General features: G+C 33.9%; 1 protein-coding gene across 1 annotated transcript in view; it reads right to left on the bottom strand.

Moving 5' to 3' along the window:
• Window positions 1–16,356, bottom strand: part of LOC116336959 (D(2)-like dopamine receptor) — a 64,021-nt gene that overhangs the window by 25,106 nt on the left and 22,559 nt on the right. The gene's annotated exons all lie outside the window — the stretch shown is intronic.

Here is a 16,356-nt window from a genome sequence, read left to right on the forward strand (position 1 = left end):
AATTTGAGGTGCAACAAATTATCAAGAAACTTTTTAACAACTGAATTCGTGTATACTCTTCACTGACTCAAGACAAATAAGGTGAACGAAAAAAATTCTCTTCATTGAAACAAATTCAATGTATTGAATAAAATGGAAAAAATTGAAGGAAAGTAAACGACAAATGAACAAGTTTTCTAAGTAATGTTGTGATTGTTATATAGACTATGAGGTGTTCCATGAAAAAATATAGCACACTATGCTATATACCTTGCGAGATGAACACTGGAAATATATTGGAGCAAATGTGGCGTGTCGTGAGAGAATTTGCGGAAACGTTGCTTTTTCAGTTCTATCCTTACAGCTTTTCACTCTGACATATCAATTACAATTCGATTCATTACGACAAAAGATCTCAATTCAACTTAACACAGTCAAAAGCAAGAAAACTAATGAACGAATGACAGGCGTCACTAGCACGTGTAAATATTTGCCTTTCCCACTTCTACAAAGCTTCTTGAATAGAGACAGTGTCAACAAGAGTCGCTTTCATTTTGAAAAGATTTTTTTTTTCAAGAGATCTTCAGCTTACTCAAAAAAATGAATGCTCTCACGGACAAGTTCAGACAAATAATTGCAAAAATGTCATCAGTGGTGCTGGCACCCTTATGTGTGCTGTTGAACTTTGTTCATTTCATTAACCTTTGATCAACAAAGCAAATTCTACACACTTCAGCGGCCATTGCGATGATTTTTCTTTAATTTAACCGCATCAATGCCTTTGCCACCCACATGCGTTCATTTATTTGAACATTGTACACTCTGCATGCTTTTATGCGAAATGAAAATTGTCAATTACTTTTCAAAAATGCCAAACAATAGCTATCGTTCAATTTTCTTTATAAATTTTATCAACACCTTAATACACACCTATCGACTGAAGTGTCATTTTCGAGTGAGCGGTCATAACAGATGGAATTCTTAAGTGCGAATATTTGAAATGCTATCCCCAAGGTAAGAGCGTACATTGCACGCTTCCATTGCGATAGAAATACCGTAACATTGTGATAATATTGGTCAGTTGTGGAGTTTAGCTACTAGAAATGAATAGCTTCATCTTGCTTACACACGGATAAATTGATTCCCAAACGAATTGCTAAGTTGGTCGTTTTCATTCAATAAAATAAATAAAATGAAACTCTCACATTGCGGCAAAAAGTGAAGAAAGAATATATGGAAGCACGTTCAAGTTTCCAACGGCAAGTAGATTGATTTCAGAAAAACTCTTTTGAAATACATTCTTAAGAAAATTAATCGCATCACAAATTCATTCTCATCGTCTGTTTCCTTCATAATACATATTGAAATGTATATGAAATAAGGTTCATAGCGCTTGTCAAAAAAGAAAAACGCTTCACTTAATTATTCCGAAAGTTGTTTCTTCTTTTTTTGCCTATGTTCAAGTTCTTGGAATACAAAAGAGATGTTGTTTTGGAGCCACAATTGACGTTGATCACGTAAAATGTTAGATAAATATAAATCGAAATGAAAATACACACCGAATCAAGCAAACACTATTGGCGTACAAAACAATATAAGATTATGTGCAACATTTTAAAAGAGATTTTTCAGTTTTAAAATTACATAGCAATATGTATTCAACGCACGAAAAGCAAGAATAAAAGAAATGTAAAAAAACTCAATTTTGGTTAACATGTATTTATTTGATCGCATTAAATGGATAAATAAGATTGACACCATTCATAAATTGTAGATACCATCCACACACGTTTACCCTCATGCACCTTATAAGTTGAGTCTCCCTAATGACATTTGAATAAAGCGCATACAAATTCATCCAGCCTAATCGGGTATATATTTGTGAATTCGTCTCCGTTGCGAATTACGAGCAAATTGTTCTGAATACCATTAAATTACGATATACATCGATCTCAATTTTTCTTCGTCGTGTACAGAAGAGTGACTTCGATTTTCCGTTTCTATCGTATCAAAATCAAATAAAATCAATCGGAAGATAAATTCGCCGAACTTAAATCAAACACAACAAATGTAATTGGATTGGAAATGACGCCATTTCTTTTTTCCTTTTTCACACGGCGCACTGACAACTCTTTCCATTAAATTTCCGGTTCTATTTGAATCACTTGTTAGTCGCTCTATCTCTTCGTGTGCAAAATCGTTAACGCTGTTTGTTTTTGTTATCATGTGTTCCGTATTAAGATTTCGGTCTTTCATTTTAGGCTCTTTATCAATCGTACTGAAGTTGTAGTCTTGAATATGATAAAACTTTCTGACTTTTTTGTAAGCGCTTTACAATTGAAAAAAAAGAGGAAAAAAGGTGAAATGGGGGAAAAACTCAATGCTCAAACATTTACTAACAAAACCAACATACATCTATATGAAAATGATCAACATACATATTCAAAAGAACAAGAAAAAAAAAACTGTATCGAATCAGATTTCCTTGATGAGAAATGTGATTAATTTCTCTGTTTGCAATTTGATGCAGCAATGCCGAAGGAAAGCATTCATATCATTACATCCATCTTCGGTTGTTTGAATCACGCGCATTGAAAACCAAACTCTCATCAAACCATGATAAATACTCGATGCGATAAGCAAACCTGAAATCGAGCTAAATGGACAGTTGCTGCTACCAGTTGCTACCAATACCGACTGTTTATGTCATGAGTGTCCAAACCGTTGTCGGACTTCCGACGGAATTATCCCTCCGTCCGAAAGGTTCACTTCGGACGGACGGACAAAAACGGGATTTTGTATTGTCCATTGACACCTCTAGTTCATGACTGCCATATATTAATTCATCAGTTAGTGGTTGCAACCGACCACTTAGCTCGAGTCCAGTGTAAACGCATAAGTGAAATAAGGAAGAGCAATCACAGAATGTTTGATGAGTGAAAGCTGGTAAATATAGACTGGCGTCGCGCGTGTTTGAAATGGATCTTTCTCTGTCAGAAAAGCAAGTCATGGATGAATGAAGCAGAAGTAGACAGATAACAAAAAAAACTAAGTTAATTGATAGGTTTTCCGTATAATTGATGGAAATACCAGCTGGAAAATAGCGGAAAATGTTTGAAGAATCGAATGATGGATCGAAAATTGTTCCCAACGAGATGTAAATTGGTAGCAAAGGTATTTAATTGCACTTTGTTTCTAAAGGGGTTCAAAAAAAACTGTGAAATGTCAGGTCAACGTAAAATATTAACCGATTCACTGTTCTCTCTCTCTCTCTCTCTCTCTCTCTCTCTCTCTCTCTCTCTCTCGTTTTATGATGTACCATTCCGTTTTTATGTGGGCCGATTTTATTCATGAAATGCTTATACACACTTGAAATTCCGAAATGTTAATATAACTTGCATGACTGCTGTTGAGGTTAAATTATTTGCCGTTGTGCCCTTGCCTGAATAACAAATAAACGATCCGTTAAAATTAAATTGACTGAATGTTTTTATTTAATATGCAAACACTGAATGAGAGATGGCATATTTCATCATATCTCTCTGGAATGTACTCAAAATATGAGGATACAACAAAAAATGGCAATCAAATAAAAGAGCCGTGGTCAAATTGATGCCAAACTGTATTTTTACTCATTAGCTCAAAATCCATTAAATGAGTTCTGCCCCCTCTCTTCGTTAAAATCTCTTGCTTCAAGTGACCCACAAAAAAAGCTTCATCCGAGCATCTCATATCATCTGGCCCAATTTCTCCGCTTTTCTATATTTTGTGGTGGCCTCGCATAAATTCAACCAGAATTCGCATCCGATAGAAAAACTACACATACATATCTGTGGCCGGGCTTACGGTACGGTGTTCGCAAAGCACTTTTTATGCATTGGAGTGTGTCGAAAATCATGTCAAGAAAAGAAGCAAAACGGCTCGTAAAACCAAAACTATAATATGAAAATGGTAACAAGAGAGCATGAAACTTTCAGTTTTTACGTGCCGAAATATGTGCACAAAATCCGAGGCATTCAACTGTAGAAACATCTAAAGTGAATTGTGTTATGCTGACCGGTATGATTCAGCAGACACATAAAAAACACACACATACACTTAAAGAATACAATGTGTTTTTTTGTTTTAATGCGAGTATGCACATAATACCGCCTCTGTGTCCAAAAACAGAGGCAGACATTGTTCTCGAGCTCGGTTTTATTTACAACAGATGCAGGTTTTCCGAAGCCGAAAATCGCACACAGCTGCTGTAACACCAGTATTATTGTGTGTGTGTGTATGTGTGCCGCATTCAATACTGTTGCTGAGACTAAACGAATGAGCTAAATTTTAAGCGTTACAATCTAGTATTAAGAGCTTACATGCTTTTTGGCCTATATTGACTGAATCATTGAATCGTATTCACTTAGATTTATATCGGCCATTGCTTTTGAAATTATTCAAGCAGAAATATTCTGTAACGTGTGATTGGAAAACGCACATCTGCGTTTGCAATTCACATTCGCAAATATCGATGAAATTTTTCGCCGAATTTTATTTTCCACATTAAATAATAAATAATACAATCATAAATATTTATTGTTGTCAAAAGTTTTGAATTCAAATTAATGGGGTAGCAAATTCACGGGCGAAAAATCACATTTGAATACAAAATAAATATAAACGTTTGCTAATGTTCGTATTTGTGTGTTTGGGACCCCAAATACCTGTTCAAATTACATTATACATTTCAAGATTTACGTTTATCGTTAAGTCGAACGAAAAAAAAGCGAAACAAAACCTTTTGTCGTAAATGCGGTTTGCTTCATTTTTTGCCCATATTTACTGTAGCATTTCACATTCTATACAGCCGCGCACACTTCGAATTATAGACACATAAAAATGATCAATATTGCATTTATTGGTGGTTTACTGGTGTCTGGAGTTAAGATGAAATAATGTGATGCCCGTGGGTGTGTTAAATTCAGCGAATAATTCACTCTACATTGTGAAAATGAAGGTGAATGCTTGCAACCACAACCAAAACATTTTGCATATATTTATAGTTTGAAACGTGGGAAATCTTTTGATTGAAATAACGAAGGCGAATATTCGAATAATCGAATAATACATTTATCTTGCGAAGCTCATTAAATTGCAGCCAAAAATCTCGGAGATGATACGAAAAAAAACTGTATATTTGCAAAAAATAACGTTGTTTTGCTTCAAAAACAGTGATATTTTTTGTGACCTGCTGTGTCCTTGAAAATCTATACGAATTTTGAGGAGATGACTGATCATTTTTCACTTTTGCACATATTTCGAATTCCTAGAAAACTTAGCAAATTTTCACGCTCCAAATGTTGTTGAGAATTTATCGAAGCAAAATGCACTTGATTTTAAACAGAGATGCCATTTCAAATCGAATCGAAAATATGTGATGCAAGTGTTGAAAACTGAAAACGATGCGAAATCTTCTCGTTATGAAATCTCTTGATAAATCACATGAAAATGGTGTCACAGGAATTCTTCAATCCGAACGAACTTTGCTAAGCGAATAAATGACTGACGCTGTTTACATGATGTAATGACAAACGGTGTTCAATGTGTCTATTTGTTTCACGTTGACAGGTGGAAACGTTCGTTCCAAAACGTATTTTACTCAGCATGATACGCTTAGTGCCGCCGGTAAACCAATCACAAAATGTAAGTCGCGAATATATATATATATGCGACAAATCAGAAAATCTTCCAAATAATATTCTTCCCAAGTCAGTATAATACACTTTTCGAAGAGTGTACACGCTCTTCTCACACTCTTCGTATAATTTTATTCTACTCCCTTCTCACACTTTTGCATAAAACACGTATATTGAGTGAGAAGAGAGTGTGTAATGGTATTGGTAATGCTATCACTGCATTCCATTGGAAGTAATGTTTGTATTTTGATATTTGAACGTTTTTGACGTTTATAGCATTCGTCAGTTGTGTCAAAATACAACAGAACGACAATTGCTGTTGCAACAGCTTATTCATTTTTTTTTGTATACGTTCATTTTTTTCAAAATGTCAAAAGTAAACAAAATCAAAAACTATCCATCAGTGGAAAAATTTATTATATGAGAAGAGTGTGGGAAGGGAGTCGAATAAAACTATACGAAGAATGTGTACACTTTTCGAAAAGTGTATTATACTGACTTGGGTTATAACAACATTCTGCATTTATTTTGCCGTACTCATTCTCACGATTTTGTTATATTACGTTTGCTACAAATAGATCCTGTTTATATCCAGTTCGTTTCTGTTTTAAATTCAGCATCTGTCTAGGGGAATTTATTTGAATGCGTATTTGTCGTATTTGATTGCTATTTGGCATGAATGTGCGACAACGTCATACAAATTATATCCATTCTCACACATAAAACCATTACACAGATAAATGCCTGACATGATACACCGAACGGCTGAGGCGCCGTGAGAAAAAACAAAATACGTTATTCCAATCTATCCGTCGCATAATAAATAGAATCAGTATCGGCATTCAATACCTGATAAATTGGGGATTGTGTGTGTGTGTGTGCTACATAAATAAGTTAAGGTGTATTGCCCATAAAAAGACGCATCAATGCTATTAGCACCAGGCGCAAATCGTTTCACCAAAAACTCAAATGTCGAACTTTTCTTCTCCATCTTTGCCATGCACGAATATTTTCGCTCATTTCATCTTCTCGCGTAAATCGAATGTGTTTTTCTTATCCTTTTTTGTGCAAAAACTTTTCTAGATTTTTACCCTGCCAGATGATGACCTGAAGTGATGCGGCCAATTTGTAAAATCAATAGCATGCCACCAACCAATCAATTCTCCAATTAAAATGATATTGGGGGAGATGACATCGGGGGCGAAAGCGTCCGAAAGCATGAAGCAAGCCAATATTAACGAATGTTTTTGATGATCGAATCACAGCTGTGACAAAGTTAATCTTCCATTTTATGGTATTATATCGTATCAGTCGCGTTAAGCCACGTCATGTCATGTTAATTTCAATAATCGCTCAATTTAGTTTTCAATGTGATAAATATCAAAAGTGAAATTCTTCATTCAACTTTTAAATGTCATTATTAATGTTATTTAATAGAATTGTGACCATTTTTTGGACAGACATGTCAAAAACAAAAAAATAAAAAAAAAATGACGGAAGTAATGGTATGCATACTAGCTTCTATTTTATTCCTTGGATATTATTAACTCTTCGCAGCTTATTTACAGCGAAAGGTGTGTTTGTAACTGATTAGCGATTCCCAATTCACTGTACCTATGAATTATTAATGTATCTAAGAGTGTTGTGCAAATACATTCTCTCTCGGATAAAGCAAAAGCAAGCAAGCAAAAGTCAACACACCAAAGTATGTTAATGATCGATAGGGTTTTTCACTGCTTTGAATTATTAAATTTTGCCTTGCGGAGAGCATTTAACATCTTATTATACCGTTCAAGTTTCATATAACCACACCTGAAAAATCAAAAGTGAACATACACGCGCATATTCATTCCAATTTAACTTTAACGTTCTATCATTTTAGTCACCCACCAAGAATTTGATGTTCACCAAAAAAAGGTAATCATGAAAAAGTGTGCACATGAAATATTATAATAATCATCTTCCCAGCCCCTCGTATTTGATGTGATTCGATGTTGGGAAGCATACCTGTTGAATCGGTTCGTTCATGCATATTTCACTTTGTCAAGCAATGTGTAAATTTTTAATTTCTAAATGGCTCAAAGCTCAAAGCAACATCTTGCCATAACGATTAACGGTGAACGAATACACATCATAATTTTTGCTATGTACATATACTGTTTACAGAGCTCGAGAAATTTATGCGTCTAAAACAAACATAAGCCGAAAATTCACTTCGCAAACAACTTTTATGTTGAATAGCAAATTTTTTTATGGCTGTTGTGATGTAAACGATGACGCAAAAACTCATGGCCGAAATTGATTTCGACGGTTATTCTTGCGAAAATTTATATATCGATCAATAGAAGAGATGAAGAGCTGGAAGATTGTTTTGTTATACAACGGCTACCCCATCATGTACACGCTATACCTTATTCAGACTTGCGTCATATATATTCTTGGCATTCATGCAACTGACTGAACGCTGAAAATGTAATCCACAACATATAATCAAATGAATACATGAAATTCACTATATGCACAGGTAGATGAAAATGGAGCGGAAAAAATGACAAATCACTATTTGCAAGCAGCGTGGAATGGATTTCCGCTCCGTAAAAGTCAGCCTCATGTTCGGCTTGTTATGAGTCACATAGCCGTGGCCAACAACAATACTTTATTTTTATATGTGCACAACAAAAGGCAAAGAGAAAAACAAATGTACCAAGAAGAACCCATATACCTCGAGCTTTGTTTGACATTTTCTCATTACGCATGACATACAGTTTCCCCCCCAAAACAGTTGTTAACATTTTTTTTGATGGGAAATTAAAATCAACGCACACAATCCTCGGTGTGGTTTTGTTAAGTATCTCAGGGTTTTTGAGGAACTTTATGCATTTGACGTGAGAAAAAAATCAAACGAAGAACAAACGCTGTTCAATAAAATATTTTCAAGCCGATATAAGCTTGATTGGACCATTCGAAACCTTTAAAAGGCCAGACACTTTTCACAAAACTTCTCAATATACACAAAAAAGGTATAAAATCTTTTCGACACCTAATGCCATGTACACGTATAAAAGGTCACAGTTCTTAACGAAAATTAAATAGAGAAAACAAATAAGCCATATATACATAGATCCTGTTCGATGTCCTTTTAAAACATAAGCAAAATCAGTTCAAACAACGAACACAGAAACTGCCGATAGCAACTACTACTATAAATGAACTAAACAAACTGTAGGTTTTCAAGCCAACACATTTGAGCTAGCAAAGATCAAAGAAATTGAAAACACTTCCGTTTTCCGGCGCAAATTTTAATTTTAAATTCCCTTTTTTCTTCGCCGCCAATGGAATACGATGTTCTCTTTTTCCACATATTCGGAATTTCCATCGTCCAATGAACAACGGTAGTGCTTTGAAAATTGGTAAAACTTAAGAAAATGGCCCAAAAATGGCACTGACAGGTGAATCATGTATGGCTCACTTGTTAGCTACCTATGTGAGTAATTTAAGAGAAAAGTTCGATGAAATGAACGTATCAGATTGTTTGAATCGTCAATTATTCAGCAGAAAAGATTTCGGGTGTCTTCTTCAATTTTTTATATCAAATGTGATGGTGAATAATCAATAAAAAAATAGGTTTTCGTTTCAGTTGTTAAACGATATTATTTTATGGTAGTTGGATCACAAAATGAAGGCAAAAAATGGTTAATTCAACGACAAAGCAATCTGGAATAAAACAATGGATTACACTTTTTCTATTTTTCAAAGCTACATTTCTTTCGATAGGATTTACCTTTTTCAAACGAAACCTAAATAAACTCATCTCATAGGTGATGACGAGGGTTTCTAGGGGTCGGATGACCCCCCTTAAAATATTTTTAGGAACCCTCAACAATTTTGGAAATGAGGACCTTTTTTTGCTCTTCACTTTTTTTGGGCGAGAAAATTCTTCCGATTTGCTAAGGATTTTCGCCTCAAAAAGTGACTTTCAAAAAGTAAAAACGATTTTCTTGTCATTTTTGGATTTGCAAGGCATTTTGAAGTAAAAAAATTCTTTCGATTTGCTAGGGATTTTCACCAAAAAAGTGAAGAGCAAAAAAAAAAAACGATTTTATCCTCATTTCGTACAAATTGTTGAGATCGTCAGGGACCCCCCATAGATTTTTCCAGGGACCCCCTACGGAATTTTGCCATCACCCTTCTAAATTTTTTATGGTTATATTGAACTATTTTTCTGCTTTTTATTGAAGGGAACGAAAAAAAAACTAATTTTTAAACAAAGGTCCAGGAATTTGTTATTTTCGAATCATTTCTCTTATTTAATTGGCGATACGTCTCAAATATCGTGTAAAAAGTTACCTATACTGTTTTTGTCATCAGAGAGAGATGCTTTGATTTAAAATACCGTTCGGATATAAAGGCTGTGGTTTAAAAGAAATCTACTGCAATAGCTCAATAAATATATACACTCAAGGAAAAAAGTATGAGCCCAAGTTTTTACAAATACAAAAAAAGTGAAGTGGAATGCGTCGCTTTTGTGCTTTTGATTTATAGCGTTTTTGCCACTATATTGAAACTACGAGTATTCATCTTGGATTTTTCAGGGAAAAAAACTGAATGTTCTTTTAATGGAGACGAAGGTTTTTCTCGCTGATCTCGCCGAGTAGACGGAATGGTTCGTACACGTGTTTTTCTCCAGCTTCTTGGGTATTGTTGAGAGATCAATCTGTATAATAAAACACTTTCAATCACAGCAAGTTAATGTTCGCACATATTATTAAACTTAGTTTCAAGTACGATGTAAAGATTGAAGTTGAAGAAGCTCAATTGAGATGTAAAATTGTGAAGCGATTTTGTGAAAAATGGCAATTTTAAATTTCACTTGTAAATGGCAGCATTTCCAAAGCGGTGTGATGTGTTCAAGTGGCTGACAGCCTGCCAATAAAGCTAATATTTAAAAGGCAACATTCTCCATATACATATTCACAATATAAACACATAAATCAAATTGAGTAAATGGCGCATCCCATCATGCAACTTGACTCAAGCTGCTTGAGTAAAGCTGTTAATTACATGGCAACCGTATTCCAATCGACTTTTATTCGAGGTATTATCATTTTACGTGTGTGCTGTTTTCATTTGAACAATATTTGCTATCTTTTACTTGAGAATGATAACAAGACTTTGGCTTCAAATAACAACTCATGGCATGGCATCAACTTTTTTCATCTTCTGGAAATTGGTAGACAAATATTTTACGCGATGATAAATAACCAGAATGACGTTCATGCGTTATTCTGTGTGAATTTTAGCGCTGAAACGTCTTTTTAATAATAAATCTGAGTGAAAAAGTTTTTCAATCGAAATGAAAAGTGGATTTTGTTGCTAAAAAAAAGCGCACGGTGCTCAATGCCAATAAAGAAAATATCTGTAGGCTACTCAGACTTACTGAAATATAAGTTAAACCAAGTTAATCAAAAAAAAATTTCATAAAAAGCTTTTGTAAGAAGCACGAGATTGAATTAGACGTTTCTTTCGTTGGTTTTTAACACGCTTCATCCGGCAAAAAATGCGCTGTAGACACTTTACATACTGTAGGTTGCACATATGCAAATATGCTTGGCAAAGAGAGATAAAGCTCATTTACGTCAACAGTGAAAACAGAGACGTTCAACATGGCGTGCCAAGTTTGGGATTACTAATAAGGCTCCAAAATATTTAAAACGAATGAATCTTCTATAAAGTCAGTGGTGATGGTGACTCATTTTGTAATATACAAAACAAGACATAAAATGAGCAGCAAAGGCAACACCACAAAAGTGTTACCAATAAATGTAGATAACACCGTTATTCAAATGATACAATATATTGACGACCAACAGTGTAACAAAACTCAAATGAGCACTTCTATTTTTACGAGTTCATTGAGTGTTGCTTGTACTCGTTGGCAAAGGGAAAACTTAAACAACATTATGTGTGCGATTGCATTCGAAGGATAAGGCGTGTTTTGGTGTATATATATAGGTTCAGTAGCTCGAATTGAGTACAATTGTGCAAATATAATATGTAACTTTGAAGATGGAGCACATATACCAGTTTTAATCATTGTATAACATGCACAACGAATGACTTAATGAGTTTTGTAACAGAGTACGAAAAAAAGACTCATCGTAATGGCGATACATTTAGAATCACACATACCAGAATTGCATACAGCAATTGTTTTGAATTCTATTTGACGTATTTTATTAATGGTAACACATACCAATGTGTTCGCTTTTTTAGTTTTGAAAATTCAAAATTACAAGAGATTGAAGTCATACAACCAAATGGTATACTCTATCGCATGCAATGAGCAAATATACAAAGCATTTTTGCATTGTTTGATTTACACGGTTTTGAGGATGCCAGAGTATGTAAATGGAATGCATGAAATGTGTATGTGCGTTTCGAATGGACGAAATAAAACAAAAGAGGAAAAAACTATAAGCGAGCAGAGAAAATAGAACAAGAACAAGAGATATGAACAGCAGTGAAATGTTAACGGTGATATATAACTACGTTCCCTTGATTTTGATAAAGTATAACAAAGTTTTTGCGTTTTTCTAGCACAAAAAGCACTTTAAACAAACAAAATTCACATAAAAGTCATTTACAAATACATTTTTCTTTTGCTCCCGATCGACGAAACACAACAACCCACGTAATGTGTGCATATATGTTTTGTGAAGGAAGTTTGGATAGTCTCAATGCGCGAGTATTTAAAATGGAACTTTGTTTTTCATATATTTGTGAAGTGGTACTGTGAACATTTTTTTTATGTGAATAATAAACTTGATATTTTTTTCATGAATGCGAGACTTGCAATCAGCGAAAAATAAAAATAAAAAGTTTCTGTGAAGAAGTTTCGAAAAGTAATGTTTCAAGTTCTTCTTTGTTATTCGATGAACGTGAAAAAACGTGGCGAGTTAAAATCGCTTTGTTGGTTAAAAAGGGGTTGCAAAGGATTAAAAAAAAAGATCAAACTATAAGTGCGGTCTGCTCATTTCGATGAAATGTAATGATAGAGTTAGTACACCGCCAGTTCGAGCAAGGCAATAACATGTACATCTTCTTGATAAACATTCAGGGAAACGAGATCGTAATGTTCTTACGATTAATTAGATAGTGCATGCATTGACCTTTTCGTGTTGCGTGAAAACCCAGTGCAAAATGTGCATTGTTCAAAATGAAAATCCATCTTGTGTGCATAAGTTAAAACTATCGTCATGGAATGCAACGGTCTCGAGATGAATGCCAACTGTAAAAAGGTTACAACTGTAATGATTCAAGTTCGTTGAGGTAATTATATTTGAAATAGCGGGCTTCATCTTTACAAACAACTATTTACAACGAAATAAATAAAAATAAAACCAAACGTGAATTGACGCTTATATGTATGCGCTGAGTGCCCATTGTTTCATCTCTCGACCACCATTATTTTGTATATAGTTGTGCAGATACATATTGTACATTTTCTATTGGTGTACCCACAGTGTACACAGTAAGAACGGAAGAGCAAAGATGAATGTGGTTCAACTTGAGATACAAAAATTACCGTCTGTTTGATACCATTTAAATGAGAATTGTGTCTCTTGCTTTGTTTATCATTCAAGGGTCATTATGCTGTTTTATTCAAACTTGGAAACGACCGGGCTAGAGATGTAAAGAATTTTATTCCCATTGTAATTGACTTATTTCTTTTTCTCTCGTCCGAACCTAAAAGGGATTTGTTCGTTACATCAATTTTTTAACAATGTATCTATTTCTCTCAGTAAATTTCGGTTTATTTTTACGGCATTCATTTTTCTCTGTACAATAAAGTTTTTAGTGAACAGAAGAAGGAATAAAGTCTTACTTATTTTTATCGAATTTCAAATGATAATGGTGATTAAAATTAATTGTAATATTTCATTTTCATAATTAATTTTGCAGACAATAAAATATGCTGTTCTGAAAATTGCAAGGATTTTGTGATAAACTTAAAGGGATTCGTATGAACAAAAAAGCAAATACACACACACACACACACACACACACACACACACACACACACACCGAGAGACAAGTATTTTTGGTGTGTTTGCACAAAAAGTTATCCAATTGAGCTTCAAGCAACAATTAAAAAGTTCCGTTCGCACTTTTGTCATTCCATTAAAAGCATTTCTATTTTATATTCAATGTCCGTTATGCTCCGTAATTCTCATTTACAGTGCACGAAAAAAGTTTGAACTAACCATTTTCGGTACATTGTACATTTGCATAATTTTGGATTAGTCTATCGTTTGTCTCCCCTCTTTCGAAACACAATGATGATACAATATCTCTGGGGCAATGAGCTTGCTGAAAATGATGGAGATATTTATATTGAAAATGTAACACACATTTCTTCCTTTGATTTGGAAGAATTGAAAAATTGGCCAAAAAAAAAAAATAAAGTAAAGTTTTTCTTTCGTTATCGATCCAGGGAGAAATCTGCCAAAATAACGTAAGGAGATCGTTATATAATCGCTAAGAATTTTCCACTTCTTACGAAAAACTGTCTGCAAGCGGTCTTTGGTATTGATTATTGATAGAAAAAAGTCGAAAGCAACTAAACACTTCTCAAGAATTCCCATGCCATTCGATTAAAAACAGAAGACGCAGAATGTAACGAAATATTCAAACGAATGATATGTCTACATTAAATGTTGTCAATTGTTGATATAAACGATTCATACCAATTTGATACCATTCCAAAGAACATTCCATTATGGTTCCTTTCACTTTGAAAAACTACGAATATTGTGCAAAATTTAATGCAATAAACTAACGCACAATCAATATATTAGCATACTACACTTTTCGATAAGAAAAATCCCATTACAGCTTAAGAATGAAGTTTATGCTTTATTGATTCGAAAACTAATGTGAGCGTAGTCAGCAAAAACGTCTGTATTTTACAGTATACATTTTGATGATGGAAATTATTAAGGAAATTACGTTGAAAACATCGACCATTGTGAATGCTTTTGTTGAAGAATAAGTTTGGGTGGATGTCTTTTGAATCGAATTCCTGGCAATTGAATAATTTCAATTTCATATCACGTAATGTTAACAGACTGAGTAAGTCTTGTTGCAAATCTAGTCAATATAGTAACCCAATTTTGATTAATCGACATGTGCCAAAAGGTTGGCCAAACAAATGGAAAAATTGTCATTATTATTCAAACGTGTCTTTCTTTCTCCTTTTTTACTCCATATCAAAAGCGTAATTCAGTGGGGTTGAGATTTAGGTTTGGGTTGACAGCAGCTTGTGAACGATTTTTGTTTTGCGATTCAACATTTTTCAGGTAACTTGCTTTCAGTGTGTATAAAGACGCACATGGCGGACAATATACATCCGAGAGAAATTCGTTTTTTTTAAATTCAATCGGAACCTTATATTTGGTAAATTTAAATATCTTTATACACGGTCAAATGAATTTTTAAAATTGGAATAATATTTGGCTTGAGTTTTTGCATTTGTTTGCGGTTTACTTTTTCAAATATACGTTTGACTTTGTCTGAAAGGAAATGCGTTTTATCGGGATACCAATGTGTTTTTTTTTGTTCAAGATGCGAGCTGTGGGTTTTGATAATGTTGTGCAAACAAAACAACGTGATGAGAAAATGTCCATGGCATATTTGTTTTTGATACACATTTTTTTTAAACACAGGTGAACATTTTTGATAAAATAAATTGCTCACGTTTTTAAACGTTTAGAGAGTGAGAAAATATCGTTGAACTTTTTGCAAAGCGTCAAGTTGATATAATGTTTTTTTCCTATTGCAAATAACCATAACTTCTCTCGTGTACTAACCTAAACTAATTTTATTTTAATTAATATTTTCATTCTCTAATTTTCACCTCATATAGTTGTTTGTGTGAAATTTTCTCGCCCTCTATAATTGTGTTTTTAGTTGTTGATAGAAGCGTTTATTTTCACGTTAATGTTTTGTGTTTGAATACAACCCATTTGCGTCATCATTACCGTTAAATACTTGCTGCATTTCATTTGTGGCGATCTGTTTTTTAAGCATGAAATTTTCACGAAAACATGGATAAACGATGTGGTGGCATCAATGTGGAAAATATCACTCTCAAAATGCGTGAAATTGGTTTTTATGTGAGCATTGATTTTAGTTACTCACTTCAATGAATATTCATCATCATCAATCGATTTAGTTCTGCTTGAATTATTATATTATAAACATCAACACCATCAAACCGATTGAAGCCCTTTCTGATTAAATTATATGGCGGAGCACTTCAGCGAAATTTTGAATGGATAAACATGCACTTTGCGCTGAAAATGCGCCAAATTCGTTTTCTTTCCATTTTTTTATCAAATCAAATTATAGTGCACATTTATTTCGCTGCAAATTCACTTGATTTTGATTGTAATTGATTTTAGTGTGACGGAAAATGTGATTCTGTGATTTTAAAACTGACAGATAAACCAAATAAAAGCGACTTGGAAGAGGTGACGACCTTCGTTCGGCAAAATTTATTTTTACATTGAAGAGTATAAGTCTGCCGAAGAACGGCATTGCAAAGGAGCATCATAAATTTCATACAGCAACACAAGTAATTAAAACGCACACACTCATCGCCAACACTTCATTGCAACAGTTGCATTGCTTCATAGGT

This window comes from Contarinia nasturtii, unplaced genomic scaffold (assembly GCF_009176525.2).
Source record: "Contarinia nasturtii isolate CC-2019 unplaced genomic scaffold, AAFC_CNas_1.1 Cnas_scaffold_220, whole genome shotgun sequence".
NCBI lineage: Eukaryota > Metazoa > Arthropoda > Insecta > Diptera > Cecidomyiidae > Contarinia > Contarinia nasturtii.